The sequence below is a fragment of the Pagrus pagrus genome, assembly GCF_965226575.1.
Source record: "Pagrus pagrus genome assembly, chromosome: 12".
Lineage (NCBI taxonomy): Eukaryota > Metazoa > Chordata > Actinopteri > Spariformes > Sparidae > Pagrus > Pagrus pagrus.
The window spans coordinates 4,299,385-4,323,919 of record NC_140196.1 but is presented as its reverse complement, the minus strand read 5'-3'; the positions used below and the strand labels follow the sequence as shown (position 1 = coordinate 4,323,919).

Sequence of the window (24,535 nt, the reverse complement as noted above, 5' to 3'; positions counted from 1 at the left end):
CCCCTCAGCATTTTCCAAATGGTTTCATTGTTGGAACCACTCTCACAGAGACAACTGGATCGTTTCAGCTTTCCTCCGACTAGCTACCAACAATAACGGGGATTGGGTGAGGTTAGTCATTCATTTGGACTATAATGGAGACTAAAAGCAGAGGAAGAAGACAAAGAAGTAAAGAATCTTTATTTGATCACATATCATGCAATGTACAACATTGGGGACGGACACAGGGCACTGACTGGAGAATGAAAATGAATTTCATTTACAGCCCTCAATAAACAAAGATGTACTACACCCGCAAAATGCTGCCTCAGTAAAAACAAGTTGCTTTATTTGTTTTTAAGCATCTCTGCCCGCATCAGTCCCTACCTGCCAGCTGTCATAGTTTAAAACCGCTGTTTGTTTATTTTTGGCATTTAACAGTTCATCCAGAAGTCACTCTCAACACGGCTGTAACAGCAGAATCGGGCACACAGCAGGCGAACTCCAAGCAAACGAGGACGAGAAAGGGATCAGGCGTTACAGCGTCAGCCCATCACAAAGAGCCTGGATCTGAACCGATCCTGATCCATTAACTCTGTTAAGGACATCCCTAGAGAGCATATGTGTGTATATGAAAACATGACTGTAGCATAAACTCTAGACAGAGCTGGATACATAACAGAAGAGTTCAATGGCACCACAACAAACACAAACTTAGAATAACAGATGATGCACGTTAACGTTAAGGTTCAGACATACCTGCGCATGGCTGACGTGACAAGACTCCACTCTGAAACTCTTCTTAAGAGCATAGTGGTGTTTCCACATCTCATCGGTCCTAAAACTACACACACTCCTCTGACCTCTCCTGTAGCAGGCAGCTAGCTCAGCGTACAACACTGAGAATGACCTGTCTGCACAACAAGCTTTATACTTGTGTGGAAGTGTGTGTGTTTGTGCATGTGACATTTTATGCATGTAACTTGCCTGTGTGTGGTCTTTAGTGCACCGTGCATGGGTGTAACTGCAGTCTAGCTTTTGAAAGAGACCTGAGAGGGGACACACGCTGCAACACAATAACCTGCTCTCTCACTTCAGAGACTGTGCGTATCAGATTGCCAGCGTCGCTGGTTATTGATACTCTGGCAGCGCAACGAGAAACTGTGAACAATGAGAAATTGTGTTGATACTTCAGCTCCGATAGCATCACTCAATTTGCATTTATATGACAGCTGTATCAGGTCGTGGATAATCATGTCATGTGGCATAAATCTCACTGTAATCGGGTATTTCCGCAAGCCATCTTGACTCAGTGAAAAGGTCCAATGGAATAGTATTTTTATCCCATTTAAACACTGAAAATCAGTGTAAATTACATTGCTACAATAGGAGCTGTGTGAGTCAAAGTGCCTATGATTTTCCAGTCGTGCAATTGTATATTTCTTCACAGGTTCAATCTACTGAGGAGGAGGATCGGAGGACACTGATGGACTCAAGGAAAATTATAAAACTCAACAGCTCCGTATCTATCAGGTTAACAAAACCAACTTCTACAAAAGACATGGTCCAGATCTGACGGCAAGACAATGTCAGATGCCGCGGGGTGGGTAAAGCAGAAACTAGAGTGTCAGACAGGTGCAGGAGACTCCACAGGCAGCTGACTCAGATCAGATGAACAATCTATTGAGCCTGAACAAAGCAAAGCCGTCAGGATCAGCAGCTGAAAGGCTGTCACAACCTCCGCATTCAGAGGATTCTGTGCCGCATTCACAAGTTCATTTTTATGCCATCTAAAACTTCCTCTCTGTGATTGTGTCAATTAAAAAAATGTGGGCGTTGCTAAGAAACATGCAGATGATTGATCTGGATTAAAACACAGGACAAGAAATTCTGGACGGTCAGCCGAAGATTTGCATGTCAGGGCACTGGAATGTTCTCTTCCTGACCTTAAGCTGTTTCAATGCAATCATTCCTGTCTGTCTGCAAATTCAACCAGTGGCGAACAAGCACCAGGAATTTTAGTTTCTTTTTGATGGCGATATCACATAACAACACACTGTCACTTGAGGCACTCCTCAGTGCACAATGATTGAGTGCTATCAGGAGACAATCTTGTGGTTGCCCTCATCTGGTTTCTGGCAGAATGTGACAGGAGGATATCCTGTCTGTCAGAGGTGGAAGTCTTACAGCCAAAACATCAAGGAGCCCTAAAGAACGGGTTTGACCAAAGCCACTTCCTCCTCCTTTCCACAGTGACTTGACTTGTTTTATGCATTGAAGTTATTTTAAAAAAACGCTTACCACTAAAAATTGTGCAAAATGATCATATCAAAATCCAAGGAAACAGGCATGAATGCTTCTCCCGAGTGCTCGATGTTCCTTGGTTTTTTCTTCTGGCTAGGTCAAACAAAAATGACCATTGTTCCTGGTGTATTATTACTTCTCGATCAGTTTGACATTAAACAGTCACTTGAAGGATAAAGTATCCAAAAATAGCTGCAAATCACCCGAAACTTCATCCCGAAAAAGTAACTCCGGGTTTGAGAATGTCTTGGAATACCATCAGTATGTGGTCCAGTCCATAATCAACGAAATGAAGAGGGAAAAGTCTAGTCACTTTCTCACAGTTGTTTCTTTACAAGAAAGTTGAACTTTTTGTTTAGAAGTTCTCAGTAATCAGCACTAAAGTTTACACTGTGAAGGAATCAGTAAAAAGATAATAGCTCTGCAAAGCATCGACGAATAACAACATTGCCAAGGAGGGACAAAAGAATTATATAATTGAGGCATGAAAGACTAGTTGGATTCGGGGCACAAAAGGGGAAGGAAACCATCGTCGTCTGCGAGTCTTCCCACAAACTTTTAGCAGAAATAAGTGACTAAGTGATATAAATTTTGATTTTTACTTGCCAATATGCAGTGTGGATTCTCAGATTGATCAATAATGACAATAATCATTGGTTGCAGACTAAAGGCAACACTGTAAGACCCATACCGAGTTACATTCATGTCATCATTATTAAAGCCCACCCTTTGTTGGATGTGAGCCACGAACCATGCAGCAGATAGTAACAAGCACAGCTGTGTCCATGTGTTCAGAAACTCCCAGATGAAGCCAGACCAACACTCAAACCTCTTAATCTCTGTTAACGCAGCCTTAAACTTGGCTTTGTTCTCACCAGTATCGATAGAAGCTCAGCCAAGAGGAGCTTTGGTCCACTCAAACAGTGACACGTCCCAGGCTGTCCCCCTGGATGACACAAAAACAAACCACAGCCATGGAGACGAGCTGACATCACTCCCAGGGGTCACTAGGAGTTCTCGCCTCAGCCAATCAGAGGATGAAATGGGGAGTGTGAGGAGGAAACGGTCGTCCCCAGCGCTCCTGAGGGGAGTGGGTTGGGAGGCGTCTAGTAGACTATATGAGTGGATGATGTCTGAGCCTGAAGCAAAGCTAATGTGTCATTACACTGGTGCTGAGGGGGTGGCTGATTATACAGAGGCCAACAGAGAGTGGTGAGGCCAAAAGTTAGAAAGCCAGATATGCAATGAGAACGAGGTGACTAAAGGAAGATAGCATTGAGTGCTGGTGGTGACGGATGAAGAATGTCAGCAGAAAGAGAAAACTGAACGAGAGAAAGATAAAAAGAAAAAGAAATGTTTCCCTCTCCTTGATGACGGGGAGTGGATGACGACGACATCAAACTCATTTGTTATGGGGAAATGAAAAGTAAGAGTACAGTTCCCTGCTAACACGCAGCCATAAATAAAATGACATGAAGGCAGAACCAGTTCTTCAATTACAAGAAGCCTCGAGAAAAACGCCGAAAGCACATTTGCATGTGAACAAACATAAGAGTCTGCCTTAAGTAGGTTAAAGCGTAGAACACCAGAAAAACACAGATCATCTCAGTGCAGATGTGCGTCATCACTGCAACACAATACCAGCACGTTATGTCTTAACTTGCAAGTTTATATTTAGACAATTTCAGGGCAATGAATTCTTCCATACTGCAAAAATAAGTGGTGGTATGCAAGTAATATTAACTAAAATGTAATAATTTGAGCTTTTGTGTCGTCTAATTTAAAGTTTCAAGCCAAGACTTACATCATCAGTTACACTTCTACACTCACTCACAATGTTAAAAACGTTGTAAAGGAACCCTTGCAGGTTGACGTAATAATGTCGTGTTGCCAGATTTACTGCACTGCAATTTCTTACACCAACAGGTTTATTATATATCACAAGCACTTTATGACTTCTTTTTTTTTTACAACATCTGGCGGTTACTATCAGTTACAACATGCTGCGTGACATAGGCTGATGTGAACTTGGCAGCATCTGCTAAATCAATTTAGCAGATGTGGATCAGCAGGACCTGGATCAGCAGGATCTGGATCAGCTGAAAGCCTGGCATTAAAAAAAATCGGATCATTCAGCACTAGGGGTGTCACCATTTTGAGTCTAAATGGAAATATCTATCGAAATTACCTTTTAAGTTGGTCAGTGAATGAAAAGGTATTTGTGATATACCCACCCCCATCCCCACCCCCACCCCCGAGAGCAGACTTGTGCACATCTGACGCACAGTCGAAGTAAAAAACTAGCTTACCGATAGCCTGCAAATGCATTTCCAGACAAGTATCCTGTGTGCATGAAGATAAAGAACTGGCTGGTATGAAGGTAATCTCCACCAGCATCACAGATGTTCCAGAGATCCTTTATTGAGTTTCTTGGGAAGATGGTTTAATCTGAACAGAAACTGGAACTTCATTTCTATCTTTTGTTGTTTACTGTTGAATTGTATTTTTTTGTTCAAATCTGGAATCTTTATTTTTGGTGAATACTATTTGAGCTTACCTAAACTGCAAAAAAAAACAGCGGGATAAAGGCAAACTGTTGTTGTAAACAACAATTTGTAAATGATAGTTGTCAGGGCATAAAACCTGTGATCTCTTGATCTTTACAAATCCAGATTCAAGTCTCGCAATGACATAGCCATCCGTGCTGAAAAAATAAAAATAAAAATTGTGACCATAACATCTTAAGTCAAATCGAAAACGGAGGATTTAGAAAATCACGAGACATCTATTCAGCACGAATAGCCTGCAATGTAAAGTTAAGATGCCTCTTCCTCTTATTTAATCAAAGTCCTTGTGAAAACCGTTCCTGTTGCAGTTCTGAGTAAAACTGCAAGCTTGACCCCAACGATGGCCCGGCCCAATCAACACTGCCTGTGTACATGGAGTAAATTCTAGGTTTCAGAATGAGCTTTAAGGGGAAAAACACTGCTCTCACTTCTGCACTCTCAAGTAAACATATACACACCTACCTCTCAAAGATGAGAACAATGATCTGACACACATAGGTATCATAAATGTCTTTCTTTTTTTAGAAGGCAACTGGAGCTGTTGTCATTTTCTATTCCATCAGGTCCAAACACGTTGCGACCAAAGCCAAACACACCTCGGCCATTATTCCTCCCATCCCAGATGAAAAGAAGGCTTTGAGGAGCTGAGTCACAGCAAACTCATGGCTTCTCCTATGAATGCATCTGATGACACCTAAACCCCAAATGTCACCAGTCTCTGAATAAATACGACTTACGCACGTAGCGGTCCTGATCTAGTTATGAAGCCGAATGTTATCCTAGGGATTGGGAGATGTTGTACAAGAGGATTTGCAGGGGTTGAAGTAGTAAGGACTGTTGGTCAATGGGCAGACAGTGGTGCATGGGATTATTTTGTAAAACATGGGACTCACACAGAGAGTCAGAAACAGTGCTCTGTCTGCCAGCATCATGTGACAGCTCGACAGTTCAGAGGAATAACTGCCAAAGGCCTCAGCTGTATCAGATTACAACTCGGCAAATGGAAAAGGCAAATATAAGGAGGCTTATTTGTAGTGGGCTGAGATATGCCCTATTATACACAACTGCAATAGCAGAGCGAGGCAGAGGAGGCCTGCCAAGGCATAAAGCTCACAGCTCCACTGGGATACAAAGAGGAGCTCTGCTGTAGAGGAGCTGCAGTTAGATCTTTTACACTCAAACAACGTACAGAGCTGCAATATGAGACCTTTTGACATTGGAATATCAATGAATTATGCATGCTTCTTAACATAAGTCTTTGTTTCATTGCATTTGCCCTTGATTTAGACAAACAAAGCAAGGAATGAATTTGAATAAAAATCCCTGTATCACTTTAATAGCCTGTCATACTTTATCTCTGTAGAATGTATTCTTGAAGACAGGCCTGCAAAAGAAAGACACTTTACTTGCAGTATGCATGTTTGAATACATTTAAAATATTAAATGTTTATATGGATATTTAATATTTTTTAATGGGTAGACATCACTACTGTAACTGTATTGTGTACTGTATGGTGTAAGTGTTGTTATGAGCTATTGTTTTCAAGATAACAACAAAGGTAACAACAAAATGACGTACGTTCATAAGTTCTTAAGTTCGACTGCAGTTCTAAACAATCACACTTCACACAATTTGATTCATCTTAGGAATGTGGCAGGTGTAATTTGCATATCTGAAATACATGCAAAGTAACTTTTTTAGATCCCAATGTGGTTCTGCCAGCATTAGTCACTGATGCGTACTGCTGATATCATAACCAATGGAGCTGGGTGCTGGACAGCTGCCAATCCTGGACCAACTGATGAAGCATTTTAAAAAGGGATCTGGGTTTAAGACGCAAAGATCGGATGCAGTCCCTGCACATCAGCTTGTGACATCCCTAATTAACTTCACGCATCATCACACAAACATCAAATTCTTAAACTGCAGTGGTCTGAGCAGAACTGTCAAGGTGTGGCGTGTGGACTCGTGAGTAAACATGGGAGCTGAAGAGGCCTGTACAGACACAAAATGGGACAAACAGGCCCAGACAAGCTAGAAAACACAGTACAGTACAGTCACTGATCGCTTACAGACATTGTTGCGTAATGTTTATGGAGGCACTTCAAACAGAGGGTATTCTGACAGCTAGACTGAACAACTCCCTTTAAAGTTTATTGAAAAAGAGAGGGAGCGACTTAAAAGGGGGTGCAGACCATGTGTGGGGCAGCAGAGGAGGACGATGATTGTCCTGCAAGCAAGATGTCGCAGTCTCAGTCCTCACAACAGCTGGTGTGTGTCCTTTAACAACCACAAGTCCATGACAAAAACACTGTACTTCTACCTGCTTCAATATTTCTTTGTTCATGGTGTCACGATTACCAACAATGCATCACTGCTTCCTTGAGAATTACTTTCAAAGTTAATATAAAAGGTTTTGGAACGTTTCGTACTCCATGAACAAAACAATCAATCACACCGCAACATGAAAACGTGGCAACAGTTAAGACGGAAAGACTAAACTGACAGAAAGCAGAACATTTGTGCAGAACAGAAACAAGAGCAAGGACCATCAGGATATCATGCTGCACGCAACTTCATCAACAAATCGACTGCTTCTTCAGCACCACAATGTGCTTTTCTCTACATCCATTTCAATCAAGAAAAAACAAGAGGGACCGTCTTCTTCAAAGCTCAAGCACAGGCCCATGTGGATCAAGGCTGAGAGAGATAGACTTATTTAAAGAAGTGGGTTGTGAATATGGTGGGGGAGGTAATAGAGCTGGGATGTGGAGATGGATGTAGGCAGAAGGGAGGTTGGAGCACTGGGAGACAGAGATGCAGATTGCAGTCGTTTCCTCCTCTGGAGTCTGGAGAGAAAGCAGGGGGGTGTTAGTTACAGCAGGAGAGGAGATGAGATAGTTTCCTTTGGCTCTCTGAACGATATGATGAAATCACACAGTCATAACCTTGGAAGTATGCAAGAGCCATCTGGGATCTGGGTCAAAAGTGTACCTCTCTGCACACAGGGCTATGCAAAATTAATTAAGGATTCCCCCCTGACAAAGGGTTTGTTTGTTCATGCTCTGAATATGGAACAAAATATGGTTCAAAATCATTTACTTTTCTGCTGTTGAGGATCACGAGAAAAGCTTAAATGTTCAACATTCCATCTCTGATCCACTCTGGGTGCAAATGGAGAAACTTAAATTCCCCTTTATTGAGATTTGTGTGCATTACAAGCTCGCAAAGTGGTATGGAGGCATTAACATGTACAGTAACAGTACATGCACTCATGTAGCCTCTGCGAGACCCTGCGACACACTGGTGATGTAAGAGGATAAACTGCAGGGTCAGGACACTGTCTGGTCCAATGAAACAACAGACATGGATACACATGATAGCAAAAAAACTTCTTGTATTTAGAACGGGAACCGAAACTTTATCAGTCGTTAAATCTGGAATGAAAGAAATGCATTTTACTTGTAGATAAAAGCACGGAATATGTAAACCTTTACGATGCTTTTATATACGTTTTGCTTCAATCTGATGTGAAGAGTTCTTTGTTATTTCTTTAACATTGTCTTCAAAAGAAATTCCCTTGTGAATCAATTAATCGGATTGATCCTGACATTGCATTCCTGAATTAAGCAAAGTTTTTCTTAGTATGTCTGTAACAGCAAAGTAATGCTCTCCAAAAGTAAGAATTAGGAGTGAATCAGAACAAATAACAAGCAGGAAAAACAGACAATAATTCATGTGCTGTTTATAGAGAACCAGCTGGACTCAGGCACGAGCCGTTGCAAACTTTGGCAGGAGGGAGTCTTTTTCCATCCATCAAGTCTGGATGGTGAAGATAGAGGTATTTGCAGCATCTCTGTCTCCACGCCAAGCTTTCACAAAGCCTTCGCCCGGACAGGGAGCGTGACTGAGCTTTAAAAACTGAGGAGAAGAGTGAGGAAACAGCCTCTTGGCAGTGGACCACGCTAATTTTACAGAAACCAAACATCACCGATATTCATTTAGATAAAGACTGAACAACACCATGAATGCAAAGTCATAAGCTCTAAAAGCACCCTTGACTGATGAGTGTTTAAAACAGTTCAGACATACGTGCTCCAGTTCAGTGACCTTGTCTATAACAAAAAAAGTATTTAGCTGTCATCTGTGCGCTTGATGAATGGTTCAGTGAGGAATCTGGCCATTTGTTTGAGGTCTAGAAATGACCAGGCGTCATCTATGAGAGTGCCTCGGGGGCTTTCCTGCCGTGACACAGCAGGCCAGGCGACTGCACGGGCATGTAATTGGGAAATAAGTAGGGCGTGTGACTTTGAAGCTGCAGTCACTTTAAATGTAAATCAAGTGACACAAGCTTGTAACGTTTATGCTCAGAATCACTTTGGACCGCACAAGCCAGGAGCTTAACACCGTGGTAATATTTGTATCCGAATGCACGGCTGTTTCTACAACCAAATCCATTTTCATTCATGAGGGGGACATGTAGATAAAGTATGGGAGGTGCAGGGAACGGATTCTGATTGTCTTTATACGGTGACTTACAGACAAAAACAGGTTTTTCTCGATCTGCCATCTCTATGTTTATTGTCTGGTTAGGTCTAGGCAACAGAAAACATTTGGGAAAACTCATCATTATCAAACAAAATACCAATGATACCAGACTAGATTTGGTAGATTAATTGGTATCAGTGGAACTGATACTGGCCAATGTTTCAGCACAAGTTCAGAAAGGTCAGCATCCTTTATGACAAGCAGAGGGGTGCTTTTCTAATATCGGGCTTCTCAACAGGAATAACTGTTGGAAAATAATGTGAGGCTGATGATCAGTCTACCAAATGTATTTATTCAGGTATTGATTACTTTGACTTAGATAGACATTCCCAGTCTCTCCTGGTGGTTGGGGATGTGGACTATTGACTTTTTGTTGCTCCAAATTACAGTCATTATATCAGCTTTTAAATATCCATCATCAGTCTTACTCTACACTGAACCATCCACCTGAATTCCCCCTTAAGACGTCTCCACAGCCATATAGCATGCTACTTGGGGGCGGCAGTAGCTCAGGAGGTAGAGCGGGTCGTCTTGTAATTGTAAGGTCGCTGTTTCGAATCCCATGCTACCCAAGCTGCATGTCGAAGTATACTGAACCCCAAATTGCTCCTGAGCAGTTGGCATCTTGCATGGCAGCCTCTGCCATCAGTGTATGAATGGGTGAATGTGACAAGTGTTGTAAAGCGCTTTGAGCAGTCTGTAGGCTGGAAAAGCGCTATAGAAATGCAAGTCCATTTACTTCCACCAGCTTGATGGCATTAGGGAAGTTGTCAAGAAGACCTAACTACAGGTCACTTTTAGCCATTTTAACAAACTCCCAATGCTGACATTTTTTCTTGTGAGGATATCTCCATGTCACCTTTTTTGCTCCTTCAGATTTATCCCTACACATCTCCATGGTCCCCAAAATGACTTCCTATTTCAGCATTCATGTGGAGTCTTCAAATTATTGCTGCTCACCTTCTCAGGTGGATAACCAAATATAAAAACCCAAAGGGCATGTGCTCACTGCCAATTTCATTCAAATGTGTCAACCATTGTTTAGAGGATTTATGATGAGGCATCGGTTCCTTCCTTGAAAGACAAATCTGAGAACTGCCGCAGGAAAGACCCCATCTGTCTTAGCTTACATGTACCGGATACTTATGCATTTACTTTAGGTGACATGAGTGCAACAGAAGAGTGAACAAGTTCAGGCTTCAGAGAGATGGGTAGAGATTCTGGGCACAGTTCAATACGTGGATCAAGACAGTCTAAATGGGGCGCTTGTTTCCAACAAATGGCCTCCTCTTTGAAATGCCAGGCGTGTTGGGTTTGGTGTCCTAATTCATGTGTACGAGAGGGCGAACTTAGGAGCTGACACACACAGACACACACACACACACACACACACACACAATCTTGTTCGATCATGTCAAAAGAGGCAGCAGTCCCAGGCCAAACCTGACACAGTTCATTCACACAGTAAGCTTTTTATCCAGCGAAGGGCCTTTTCTGCCTCAACTGTCACCGCTGTGATAAGCTTCATTCACGTCGCATTCAGAATCCATCACAGTTTATTACAAAAGGGTGATTTCTTCAAGTTTAACTCATTCAAACCGAATAAAACCACACACAAGCGTTGCCAAGCATTCATCCCTGTTTCCAGGCTGCCTCATACCTGCAACTTCATTTATGCAACGATGCACAAAAGCAAATATTTCTTGAGAATTAGTGCACACTTGCAGGGGAGAATCTCTAAAGTCAGATCAAGAGAAAATCTTAAAATTTCCATTTGTATGCAAGGTTTAATTTATATTTTATTAAGTCCTTAGGTCTACTGCGACATCCTGTGAAGCTAGCAATACAGGAACCTTGTTGCAGAAAGAAACTTCAGCAGATTCTTACAGACGAAACATTACATTGGCCAAAAAACACTCTCTATACTCACTAAAAATCTCTGCTGGCTTTAGGCTCCTGCAGTAAGAATAGGCTCACTAGCTACACTTGTTAAAGTCCCACAATAGCACCTACTGTGTGATCCTATGCTATTTTTTCTAAAATATCATGCTCTTGCTTGTTTTTTTGTTTACGATTTTTCACTTTATAGCTTTTTTCTCCACCATTGTTGTGTTTACAGCTCTGTCTGGTTTTCCCCAGACAGGACCAAGTTTTAATTAAATGGCTGCTAAACCATCATCCACTATTCCCTCAGATGTTTTTTCACCAACACTGCTGTTCTTCCCCTTGTTTTGGTTGACACTATTTCTGGTTTCACCAAGTTCTGGCAGCCTCTTTCATCTTTATATACACCCCCGCTGGTGCCGAGTGTCTGAGCAAGCAGAACTAGATGAGAATACAGACTGCACCGCTTCCTCGATGTCTCGGCTCAACTGTCTCCAAAACAATTCCTGAGTGTTTGTTGTGCTTTACAGTTAATTAAATCATCTCACTTTCATTAGACCACATCAGTGATCATTAACCACAGTTCCCTGTGGCATTTATGTCTACAGCCCTTTCCTGTACCATCACTTCCATTTGTTGGCAATAAAGCAACTTCTCTTCTGCTATGCAGCTGAATCAGATGGTCAGATATGTTTATGTGTATTCAAATTGGAGGGTTAAAGTACAGTTTTATCTGTCAGACACATTTAAAACTCTTCTGGTTCCACTGACAGACCAGCTGGTCCAGTCGATGCACTTCCTTACCACCGACTCCCTGCATACTGATGATGAAGGGCAGGAAAAGGAAAGCTCTCTTCCGCTGCGACGTACTCCTCAATCTATCCCATCTGTGCTTAAGTGTCCTCCTTTATTAACAACCAACCAACTCGACTTAAACTCAAAAGCAGAAACTACAGAAACTTTAAAATGAGTCCAATATCGTTACTTGAATCCAAGTGCTGAAGCAGACAAAGAATAAATACTATGAATCATTTAAAAAGCATTTCAACATGTACCTAAATATCTCTGAGGAAATGTTGGTTTGGTGTCCGCATTTGCAGCTGCATAGCCTGAAGAGCTCAATTTTGGCTCCTGGTATTGGCCAGGTTAGTTTAATTGGGAACCAGTTCAAGATGTGGGTGAGTGTTTGACACTGCTGAATGTTTTCAGCTGTCCGACTGGCTCCTGCACTCCGCTCTCTTGAGCCAATGCAGCTCTGACGCCAACACGCTAAAGAAAATGTGTTCTTCCAGCACACAAACTAGCAGTATACTTTGGATTGTTGTGGCCAGCGTGGACTTATTGTATTACCACTTATACATATCTATCAGTGTATAATTCATGTTTGTGCAAGAATTCATTTTCCAGCCTCTAGCAGAGAAAAAAACTTCACAGCACATACAATAAAACAAGAAGCCCATTTAAATAAAGTCTGTATGTTTCTATTCAACACAGGATTAGTTTCACCATCATACAATCGTAGTCTTGTTGCATCCAGCTGCAGACGTGATGACAGCCTAAACTTTGTTTGACGCCCAACATGTCTGACAGGAGGACATTATGCAACACAAACATACGGACGCACTGTGCGAGCAGTCAGGTGAACAGATCTGACATAGCTGCAGTCTCAATCTGTCACTCAATCTGATGTCTGTGTGGTGGTGGTGCTACGGGCACGAGGGAAGTTTACAGACATAGAGGCAAAAGGTAAACACCAACATAGATGGGTATTTGGAAAGAAAAAACACATTGTGGGCTTTTCTGACAGCTCAAGTCAGGACATGAGGGAGATATATAAAGTCTTGCATCATCAGTTGGTCAGTCAGACAGCAGTTTTTCCAGTTTAGCAGCATGTATGTCTCACATACAATAGTGCCTTCAGCTGACAGAGACTGAGATTTCATTCAAGGAATTCACCTTTGTACAAGTGATTCATTCTACTTTAAAAAGCAATGTAATCAGGAATCTGTACCATGCTTCCAATTTCTCCTAAAAATTACAATGAATAGACTATATTATGCATCATTAGTCGGTCTGTGACTGTTTGAGTAGGTGCATAAGATCCCAATCTCTTGAAGTTATTTCAGTCAGTCAGGTTCAGGAACACAGAGGGTATTGTGAATCACTGATTTTTCTGATTATTTCACAGCCTCTCTTTGTGAACGGTGAATATTAAATCGCTGCGCAGGCTGCTTTCTGACAAGTGCAGACCAGCCATGTCAAAAACACACCCAGGAGAGAATGAAGGCTTGGAATAGCGGAGGCGGCAATGAATCAAAGCCTTTTCTTTCACCTACCATAAACTGAGGGAAATCAGCCCGTCGTTCAAACCAAATGGGCATACATCAACATGTTTAACTGTGTGGAAATGCATTCGCGTTCGTTCACTCTCATGAGCAACAGCAGTGTAAAAACCTACTTAACACATCACAGCCACTGTCAAGCTACATACAAATGATCCGAATTTGATGCCATAGATGTCATAAACTGGCTCATGGAGTGGAGAAAGAAAAAGGCAGTGCAAGTCATATAAAACTAGAATGGCATTCAGTAGAGCGCATACCTCTGCCAAGGCCCAACAGTCCACTTTTGTAGATATCACCCATCTAAAGGCCTGGATCTTCCCTTCCACACCAAAGGTTAATGGGGTCTCTTCTGGGCTGAGACCCACCCTCCATCCAACAAACCAATAAAGGAACAAGGGGGAAAACATGACTTCCTTGGTGGAAGTAATTAAAACTAAAGTCATGTATTTAAACTCAATGATTTAACAAATGGGGTGTGGTATTAGGAATACTGAATAGCGCCATTATAAATGCTGGATCCTAAATGAAAAGACAACACATCAACTTTAGCCTCCTCGATGCTATGTGTGCTGTCTTGTTATTCTATCTCTTACGATGGAATGGAAAAGTGCAAATTTTGACATCGGACAGCTGAAACCAGAAAATGTAATTTTCTAGCTAATGGGCTTGAGTCTGTGCTGATCAGGTGAGCTACATCAGGTGACAACCCTCCCTACTCAGTCATTTGCCTCATGAACTACACCCGGAGCAACCGAGACAGCCCAGCAGACAGCAGGGAGTGACATCACACATTTGAAGAATGAAGTTCAAGGCCCTCATGCCTCCGCTCTGCCCAAAGGCCAATAATCATCTATCTGTCAAAGGCAGAGCTCTCGCTTGGCCCGTCCTATATTTAGCAGACAAAGCCTCATCAGCCTAAGTACTGAATTCAATTTCAAGGGACATCATTAATCTACGCTCATAAATCATTTGGGTTATGCTAATGTAGTCTCTTCATCCTCTGAGCAGCATGTGGTTTCCCGTGTCCAAGCTGAACCTTGCACTCGTCTCCAAGTGTCACCACGATTCAAAAATTTGGACTATGCCAGTGCAGGACCTCCATCCCTTTGAAATGCATTTGGGTTTCCATGGCGAACACGCTCAGCGGTCTGAACGTTGAACTTTGTTTTCTTTGCATCACTAAACCACCAGGTTTCTCGTTTAGCTGCTGGCAATTAACAGCTGGGCGAGAACAACAAGCTCTGGTATGAGGGCGGAAAATAAAATGAAATTTTAAGACTCTGGCATGAAGAATCTCACAGGAATTTCAGAGGCAGGAGGAAGAAAACAATAAAGCAGCATCTAGACAATGGGGCTGCAAAACAAGAGCAGAAATACAAGATCCAGGCCACTATTTCAGAAAAGTAAGTGAAAAATCTGTTTGGTGAGAATATGAAGTCAATCAAATCTCCAGCCTGTATCAGACTGCACTGAGGGATACAGTATATCTGAGCTATGCTGCTGTTTGTTCAGTGTCCTGACATTCCTCAGAGACAATCCTCTCCCTGTGCTCAGCGCCCTGCACACAGCCAGTCCTTGACATTTCAGTCAGTGTCTGTCCGTTGGGTGGACAAGGGACACTCAGGCCTGTGAACAAGGCCAGTCTGCCTGCTGAAAACAAGCGCACATTCATTTTACATTTAGCTGATACTCTGCTCTAAAGCAGCTCACAGTGAATGAGCAGATCGGGGGGGAGGGGGCACACGGGGCAGTCGGTGATTTGCTCAAAGACTCCTCAACAGGGTCGTTTTATTGTAGGAAATAAAACCAGTGATCTTTTCAACTGAGCACACAAGTACTCCACAAAAGGGCACATTTATTCAAGTACAATATTATACGATGCTGTGATGTTATAATAAACCAAAGTAATGAGATCTGGGAACACAGTGACATCGCTGCAGAGTTCAGGTAATAATTTAACTGTCCGCCTTCATTTTCTCTTCCAAATAAGACGGTCTAAACCAGGGGTTTGTTTACAACCCGTCGGATCACATCACTTCTTTTGTTCCATGACCAGTTGGACTCCATGACAACCGTTGCCATGTTACTATATTTCAGAGTGATACTAACATAGGACACATATTGTAAATCAACCAAAATATTGTCCTGTTCACTTTGGTAAACGGAGCAGTCTTACATTGTAGTAATGCGGATTAATTACAGGTGAAATAATTAGTCAATTAATGGCTGGGCAGCCTGAACACTAGGCCTGTAACAAACTATTATTTTCATTATCGATTAATATGCAAATTACTAATTGATTGTCTTGTCCATAAAATGTAAAAAAAAGTGTGAAAAATGCTCATCGCAATTTTAAACAGCCCAAAGTGATGTCTTCGACTTGCTTTCTTTAGTCCAACAAACAGTTCAAAATAGTTGGCAACAGCTTGTTTTTCAAGCCTCTACAAAGTGGAAAATGACTAATAGGATAACAAATGTAATGTATCTTTGGCTTTTGGAGTGTTCAATCATAACGTTTGCCTCTAAGGAATCTGTGACAGTTAATTCTCACTTTTCAGACATCTCATAAACCAAACAACCAATAAAAAATCATCAGCATGGTAATAACTATCTTCAGTTGCAGCCCAATAATTAAGTGAGTGATCTGAGTTTTGAGCATTCCCAGAACTTAGATAGGCCAGACTGGCAGCACTCTTACGCAAAGCGAATGCACTTTGGCGTGAAACACAGTATAGTTGGAGAAACACTCCAAAACACAAAAAAAAAGCAATTTAAAAAAGGTGAAAGAGTTTCAAAACTCGCGTTGCTGACATGAAATGACCAAAAGACTAAACGTCCAAAGAGAACATTGTTCCTCTGAGCAAGCACAAGTAGACAATGTTTGGGCTTTGTGACCTCCATATTTATTATGTGAGAAAGTTGATGACTACCTACTTATGCTTGGCTGGCTTAGTATAACTATCAGTTGAGACGATTTAAATGTTGCTGTGGCTCAAACCACAAAACTCCTGAGTAAATTCAACCTGAGCTGACTGGGAAAAAAAAAAAAAGGCACAGAGATGAATACAACGCAGTGTTCTCAACACAAGTAATGACACTGTTCTGTAAGCAATCACTCAAATTGCTAATAACTTCAATAACATGGACTGGTGAGTTTTCATTTCATACCAGATGTTTTATGGCGTTACATGCCTTGCTTCAACAAGACTCACATTTATCACCCAAGTCTTTAAATCTTTTTGAGGTCGGATCATTTTAAACTCACACTTTTGGTCGGCCTCTACAATGACCGTATTCTCCTGAAAACACACAAGCTTTTCTCAGCATCCAAACCCCGCCTGCCTTTTCCAGGGTACCAATCTCTTTCATAAATAAACTATGGTGTCCGGCTGAAAGGCCTGGACGACAAAGATGCACAAAAAAAAACATGAGAGCAAGCGCAGATATCATTAAACTTTTCTGTAAGCTTCCTGGTCCTTTTTCTCTGCAACAGTTTACATTGACGAGCTTCCTCTGTTTATGGAAGAAAGTCTACAGATGAACCAAAGTGGGGGGAAGTGACTTGACCTCAAAACACCACCCTGTGATGCAGGCACTCATAAAAAGAACTTCAAGTGCTGGTGATAATTTTTAAAGCATCCATCACCCAAAATAGGCTCCTGTCAGTCAGCGGGCCGGCTTACTCCGTTTGTCTGTAGGATCTGCTGGGGGATGCAGCGCCATATGCAGCCAGCTTTGGTGCGCGTGGTTGGGGTGCCAATGCTCAGCTGACTGGACCCATGCCAAGGTTCAAGTAATCTGTTTTCATAGCACTCTGTAAACCACATAATCTCACTGTGTCATTAAGTCTTGATCTGGACTCTGATTAATTATGGTCAAGAGTCAAGAGTTCAGTTCACAACGTGTCACATTAAAAACAACCGTTACAGTTTTACCTTTCTTTTTTTTAATGAAGGGATCATTTACAAACGCATTTGTGGGAAAGGATTGGGATTAACCTGGTTTTCCAGCACTACAGATGTGTCAGTTATCAACGTGTTCAGTGTTGTTTTATACAGCTCTTGCTCTTTTTGGGAAAGTCCAATCAAGTCAGTGAAGACAAGCAAGTTCAAATCAAGTCTTCATAAGCAATTTTCAAGACATTTTCAAGTCGTTCAGGTCTCTGAATGCAGACCATTTAAGTGACACAGCTATGAACATTTTCCAAAGTTGTGTTAGTGTTAGTGTTTTGTACAAAGCTGAAAGCAAGTTCTTTCAATCCAAAGACTTAGATCAAAAAAGACAGGCAAGGACAGCACTCCCATTTGACTATTCAATATTGCGACACGGACATGTCGGGCAAGCCGCCCTTCTTCACTGTGTATTCAGGCAATTTTGCAAGCAATCAATATGCACAGGTGATGTAATTATAATCATAGTATATTGATTGGGATATTTAAAATAGTCAAATGGGAGTGCTGTCCTTGTCTCTTTTTTGATTATGTACTACATTAAGGACCCAGTTTTTAGGTCTAATCGTGACTTGAACCCTTTTTTTTTAATCTGAACACTTAATAAATAAATTGACAAAGTATACGGCAATGCACGACTTACCCTTCACCGTCTCATTAATTTGTTATAGCTCATTGAGTTTACCACGTCAAAATGTCAAACTTGTATGCTTACAGTATAGTGTTGAGACAAGTATTCAGGAAGTCAACTCTCAAGGGTTCTGTTGGCTTCAAACAAACTACTTTGTACATAGTGTCATCTATGCCTGTCTAAAGCAAAGGTATTTATATCTGCTCTGAATGGAAAGCTCAACAACAAAAAGCCTGGACTCTTTTGGACAGTCTTTCCTCAAAGGTATTCCAGGTGCTGCACTCATTTGTACTTTGTCAAATGCAACCCTCTAAATTCCCAGATGGAAATCGCTGTTCGATGATCCTAAAGGGCGCTTTGTTGGAAGAATATGGATTCTGCGGAGACAGCCAAGTCTCAAGTCCTCATTTCTGTGACTTAGGCTAAGATTAAAACATTAGTCCAAGTCTCAAGTCTTAAGTCTACAACTCTGCAAGATAAGTGAATCAAATCTGTGTGCTCCAAAACATGTTCAACCATTAGGAGACATTAAATTAAACAATTTAGAAATGTTTCCTGGCAAGTCAATCAGGGGGCTGATGCTTCGATCCTTGCACTCCTCAACACAGCTTTCTTCCATTACTGACAATTCAAAGAATGTCATCACATTCAACTGTTAGTCTAACTGTAAACGGGTCCCGATAACAGCATGAGCTCAACTTCTCAAATGTAAATGAACTTCAAAAAAGGAAAGTCTTCCCACCATCTGAGAACTGTGCAGTCAGCATTTTACAGGCTCCTACTTCACATGGCTCTCTCTCTGCATTAACAGGCCCAAACAGCTGCTGTGCTCTGCTAATGAATCCGTGCCATGTTGAGTCTCCTCCTGGGAATACCCGCTGGCAAATGACGAAAGGGGCTTTGTTTTTTTTAATTATCACATCAGCATCGTGATGTCAAACACTAGTAAGGATGACAGCTCACTTGTGTAAATGGCTCACAGTGAAGCAGCGTTATTGGGTTGGAAGGAGGAAAAAAAACAGTCAACTAAAATGCACAGCACAGCAAAGTAACACTGTGGGAAACGCGGTAGTGCCAGCATCATCAAATAACAAGAAGCAAAAAAATACTAACGTGTAGAATATCTCGTCCTCAGGAAAAAAGATTATATACTTTGCAGCTGCTGACTGCAATCATTTTTCCTGTTGTTCAAAGCCCCTTTATGTAATGTCAGTAAATGTATATAACTTCATGGTCTCTCAGCTAAGGTTATGTTATTTGCAAAGTTTTTAGAGGTAGGTTGAACACGTCTTTAAATGAAGCCATTGTGCCCTGCTCTTTTTCCGCAGCTCAACACAGGAAGCCTCACATGGCTAATTTCTTCAGTTCATTCCGGCGTGTCTTTTAACTGACTCCTTTAGGAAATGAAATGCTGTGCCAGGTCATGTTTTAGGACATTTTTCACAGTAGTTTGGTCAAGGGCAAAGTCAGCGGCCCGGGGATCATCAGTGAAGCTTTTAATCCTGCACTGTGCCCATTTTGGAAACGGGAACCCCAGGCTGGTACAGCCTGGTGACATGAGAATCAAACAGATGAACTGTAAAATGATTTGGGCTTACGACCTGACAAGAGGTAGATCGACTGCACCTACACTGACGGTGCAATCACATTTTGAAGTTTATTTGGCTTCAATCATAATGGAAATGAGAAAAAAAACTCAAAATCAGTGAAGAACTAACCGCTGATCTTGGTTCACTTTAAAAAGGTAACATGCCCAACACCTACATTTGGACAATACTTCTCTAAACTAGCTAAAAGGGTACAACTGAATATTCACGAGTTGGAATAAAGAGCTCCAGATATGCCTGGTGTGAGCACACACCCCATGAACGGACTAATATAACTACTATTTAGAAAGCACAATAGACCAACCACGTGGAACCAGCTTTGGAAATCCCCTCATGAAAACATCATTAGTGCCATTCTTGGCTTGTTAGCAAGAAGAGAGATAAAAAGGTTCAGTGATGTATAAGCATTGAATAACATGCAAGATCTTGGCCAATCCTTTTTTTTTTTATAGCTTTGCAGCTTGTAAAAACTGTTGCACTCGAGTTAAGTATTGCCCTCGGATCCACCCACTTGTACATTGCTCTCCAATTTCCAATGTTAAAATTGGCACCAATGTAATTCATGGCAACTGAGATTTACTCTCTGTAAAAGGTTGTGATCCATCTTGATGGTGTCCACACTTCACTTACTAGCACATCTGTGCTATGTACATAATGCAACATAAGTTATACCAAGCAATATAGTTGATGAGGAACTAGTCCCAAAAAAGAACTATCTTGAATGCAATATTATTTTAAAATGGTGCAAAATGGTGGAAATCGGTAGAAATCAAGGCTGTTTCAAGACTGGCTATAGTCTACATGGCACTACAAAACTGAGATAAAGATCAGAACCTAGATCGAGGATCGTGATTGTAATTAAATAGATTGTGAAGTGTTTTTTTTGGCCAGAATACCCACCGCTAAGACCAGTGGGGTTTGAGGTGAGGCAGACAACCAAACCCAGTGTAAAAACAGCCTTACAGTCGTAAAGCATGCCTCTACTTCAGTCAGTGTTATGGCTCTACACCCTTTGCCTGTGTGCTCTCTTGGACACATGGCACTAAGATGCTTCCTCATTACCATATTGACTTTAATGTCCCTTTCATGCATGCAGCTATGTCGCTCTTTTGAACAGAATTGGGCCAACTTCACAAGTGGGAGCTTTTACTTTGAAGATTTGGCACATTTCTGGTGGCGAACATGTAAATCTGTATGACCGTAACAGCAGCAGTTAACTCTCACAGCATGAAGGACTGCTTATCTCCAGGCCCTGTGTCCGCCATCAAAAGGCTCCTGCGCACTAATTAATAACTGTCATTTGTGCAGTGAATTGAGTAATATATTGAGCACACCACGGCACATTGCAATGACATCAGGGCAAGATTAAAAACAGGATGACAGATTGGAGTCAGTCAACGGCACCACTGCTTAAATTTGATGATTTTCTGAGCACATTAAGGTTGGTTACCTTTAAATTATTGGTTGTTTTCTTATGGAACCTGTAAATCTAAATTAAAAAAAAAGAAATTACCCTTGACATTTGCCAATGGATGCAACTTCATCTCATCTTTATTTAGACTTCTTGGAAATTGACTTTGGGCTGTTGGTGGATACCAAAAGTTAGCACTGATCCAGCATGACAGATCGATGAACAGTCATATCATTTACTGAAATTCGTCAACCAAAAATGCCAGAGTTAGCTGGTTTCAGCTTCTCAAATGTGAGAAGTTAATGCTTTCCTTTATTTTGTGTAAGTGTAAATTGAATACTTTTGAATTTCTGATCGTTCAGAAGAAAAACAGCAATTTGAAGACACCATCTCGGGCTCTGGGGACTTGTGATGGGCATTAGTCAGCCAATAATGACAACAATTTTGCCCATTTTCAACTGTACGTTTTCAAATAAAGCCACTTACTTAACCAGACCAACAGCAAACACCTGCTCCTATTGTCTGCGACAAGTCAAAGTCATGTTAAATCTGTCTGCCTCAATGGTCAACTATGTACACAAAAGCCTAGACTCCACCAGAGGAAACGCCAGCAGTGTGAAGCTGTGAATGGAAATCTGCTGCTTGCTGGTGTGAACACAACAGTCCAGACACCTGATATCCCCCCTGGAGGCTTCGCAAACAGCCAAAAAGAGACATATCTCATGGTTTCTTCTGACGTGCCAATGCTGATGTCACTTGAGGGTTTTGGAGCGTTAAACCACGAGACGGTTTTCCAGTCAAGGGCGTCATTTTAAACGCTTGCCATACTTAGTCGAATGGGTGAACATTAGCGAAAAATCTACCCTATGATCTGCTGTGGAAGGAAAAAGAGCAGCAGCGGATCATCTGACAGTTTTACTTTTTCATGACGTAAGGAGATTTGGGGGCTGGCAGAACTGATCCTTCTCTCAAGTCCGGTAAGATTTCTGTGTGTGTGTTGTACAAACAGTGTCTGAACACTCATCCCAGTGTCTTGATCTTTCTAATTCCAAAGTTATGAGATGGTTTAAGGTCCTCAGAAGTGGACTGTTTTTTCTTTTCAGCAGGAAGCATTCCTCTCTAATGACAGGGGAAGTTACAAGTAGGTCCACATAAACACTTTAGCAGGAAAACCAACCTAAATTTGGGCCTCTTATTAAGGCGGGCTGACCCGAAAAAGCTGTCATCTTCAATACGACATATGCGACCGAAAGACTTCCTGAGACGCAGCACACGAGACGTGAAAATGCTCAGCTCCCGGTCAGATGAAACGCAGGCAGGGTGGGGACGAGGACGAGGGGCAATAAACGCAGATCTGAGGGGATTAAATGGTGAGGGCTTCCTATTTTCAGGCACGACGTTTTGTTGGGTGAGGAGTTCATGAGGATTTTGGTTTGTAGTATTTTAGATCAAAGCTTGAAGAACACAGAATGAGACTTGAGAATGTGTGGCCTCATTTCGAGCACACCCTCTGCATTAAACAGCAGCACACTTGGGTTTTCCAGACAATTGCCTTTCTCTAAATTGTGATGATAACCTCAAAGACAGCCAGACAAATTACTGACGTCAACTTGTCACTATAAAGAGTCTCAGCTTAATACATCAAATTAACAAATTATTTCAAAAAGGTTTCCAACAGATAAAAAAACAGTACTATTGTATTATTTTAAAGGCTGTCAGACAAAAAATACAGGGGAAAAATGTTGAATATTGGATCCAACAATCTGCAAGGTCAATAACATCCATAACCCAGTATACCTATTTTTAATCGCATCAATCACAAGTTAATCTCACAAATTTGCTAAAAATACAGAGGATGGGTCCTTAATAGACATTTCATCTAACTGTATGACATATGATTCTATTAGAGCTGCAATGATTAATTGATGAATCAATTAGTCGTCTATTAAATTAATGGCAAGTATTCTGACAATAAATTAATCTGTTGAAAAGTCCAAATTCTCACATTCCAGCTTCTGAAATGTGAATATTTTCCAGTGCCTTCGCCGCTCTGTGACAATAAACTTAGTATCTTCGGATTATGGACCAAATTTTCACAATTTTCTGACTTTTCTAGACCAAACAACTCATTGATTAAACAAGAAGATACCTGACAGATTAATCAACAGTGAAAACAGTCGTCAGTCGAAGCCCTGAAGTCTGTTTCTCTTGTACGTGTCTCGGCTCTGCAGAAAACCTCACACGATAAGCAGACGTGAAAACCTCAGCTACACTCAGTCACTCTGAATTGAACTGGGCAGACATGATGTACGACTCTTCATACTTCTACGATTACAACAGGGATCATCTTGGATAACACTACACACACGGGATCATACAACGCCTTCCACAGTCTGTTAGTAATTCATTGGACATTTTCACTCCTGCACTATCACCCACATCCAACTCTTTCGAGGGAAAACAAAAGTGACAGTTACATGAATGTTCCAGGTTATGAAACCATGTTACGGTAGTTACTGCATGTGTTCGGTTACATGACTCGTCACTCTCCAAACACATGCAGACAAACACCACCTTCTTTTTCTTCTTTTTTCAAGATTAGAAGAAGAATAATGCGAATTTGCACGACGCCAAAAAGCAAGTTAGTAGCGTCTATGCACGAGCAAGGTGGAGGGAGTAGCTCAGCAGCTCTTTACCTGCTTCTCAACAACGCATGAGATATTCTCCTGCTCTCTTCTGTCTGCTCACACTGAATTATTCAAAAGGGAGAGGAGGATACAGTACGACTTCTAGGTCACTATCATCGCAACGAAAAAAAAGGACTGCTTTAAAGTTAGCACAGGGAAGGTCGAAGCGTTAATTATTCATGAAAGTTGAGAAGCTTGCTGTAACATATTTGTACCTTTAAAAAAGGGCTGGATGAGAAAGCAAATTAATCAAATCACAAGTCCTGTACCCTGAATGTGGAGATGAATCGTGTAAACTCGGATTGACTGCGGTCCAATGCAGAAGATCTGTACTTGTGAGTGAATTTGAGCAAGATTCATGGTTGTATTCATGCCAAAAATGACTAAGATTCATTTGGTTTTGGTGGAACGAACATGATTTCTACAATTTGAGGCGAAAATCCAACAAAAGCTCATGTTTACAGCTCCAAGCCTTATCTGATGCAGCCGGACGGGAACCTGGCACATAAAGCCCTCGACCTGGGTTCAAAGGTTATCTGCTGCTACCCCAACACCATGCTACAAAGTTTTCTTAGGTTCGCTTTCATCTCCCAGGATTTATGTGTCAGGTCCATGCCTCCA

The 24,535-nt window shown here is 41.5% G+C and overlaps 1 protein-coding gene across 8 annotated transcripts in view; it reads right to left on the bottom strand.

Annotated features, from left to right (window-relative positions):
• Positions 1-24,535, bottom strand: part of pard3ab (par-3 family cell polarity regulator alpha, b) — a 248,697-nt gene that overhangs the window by 222,813 nt on the left and 1,349 nt on the right. The gene's annotated exons all lie outside the window — the stretch shown is intronic.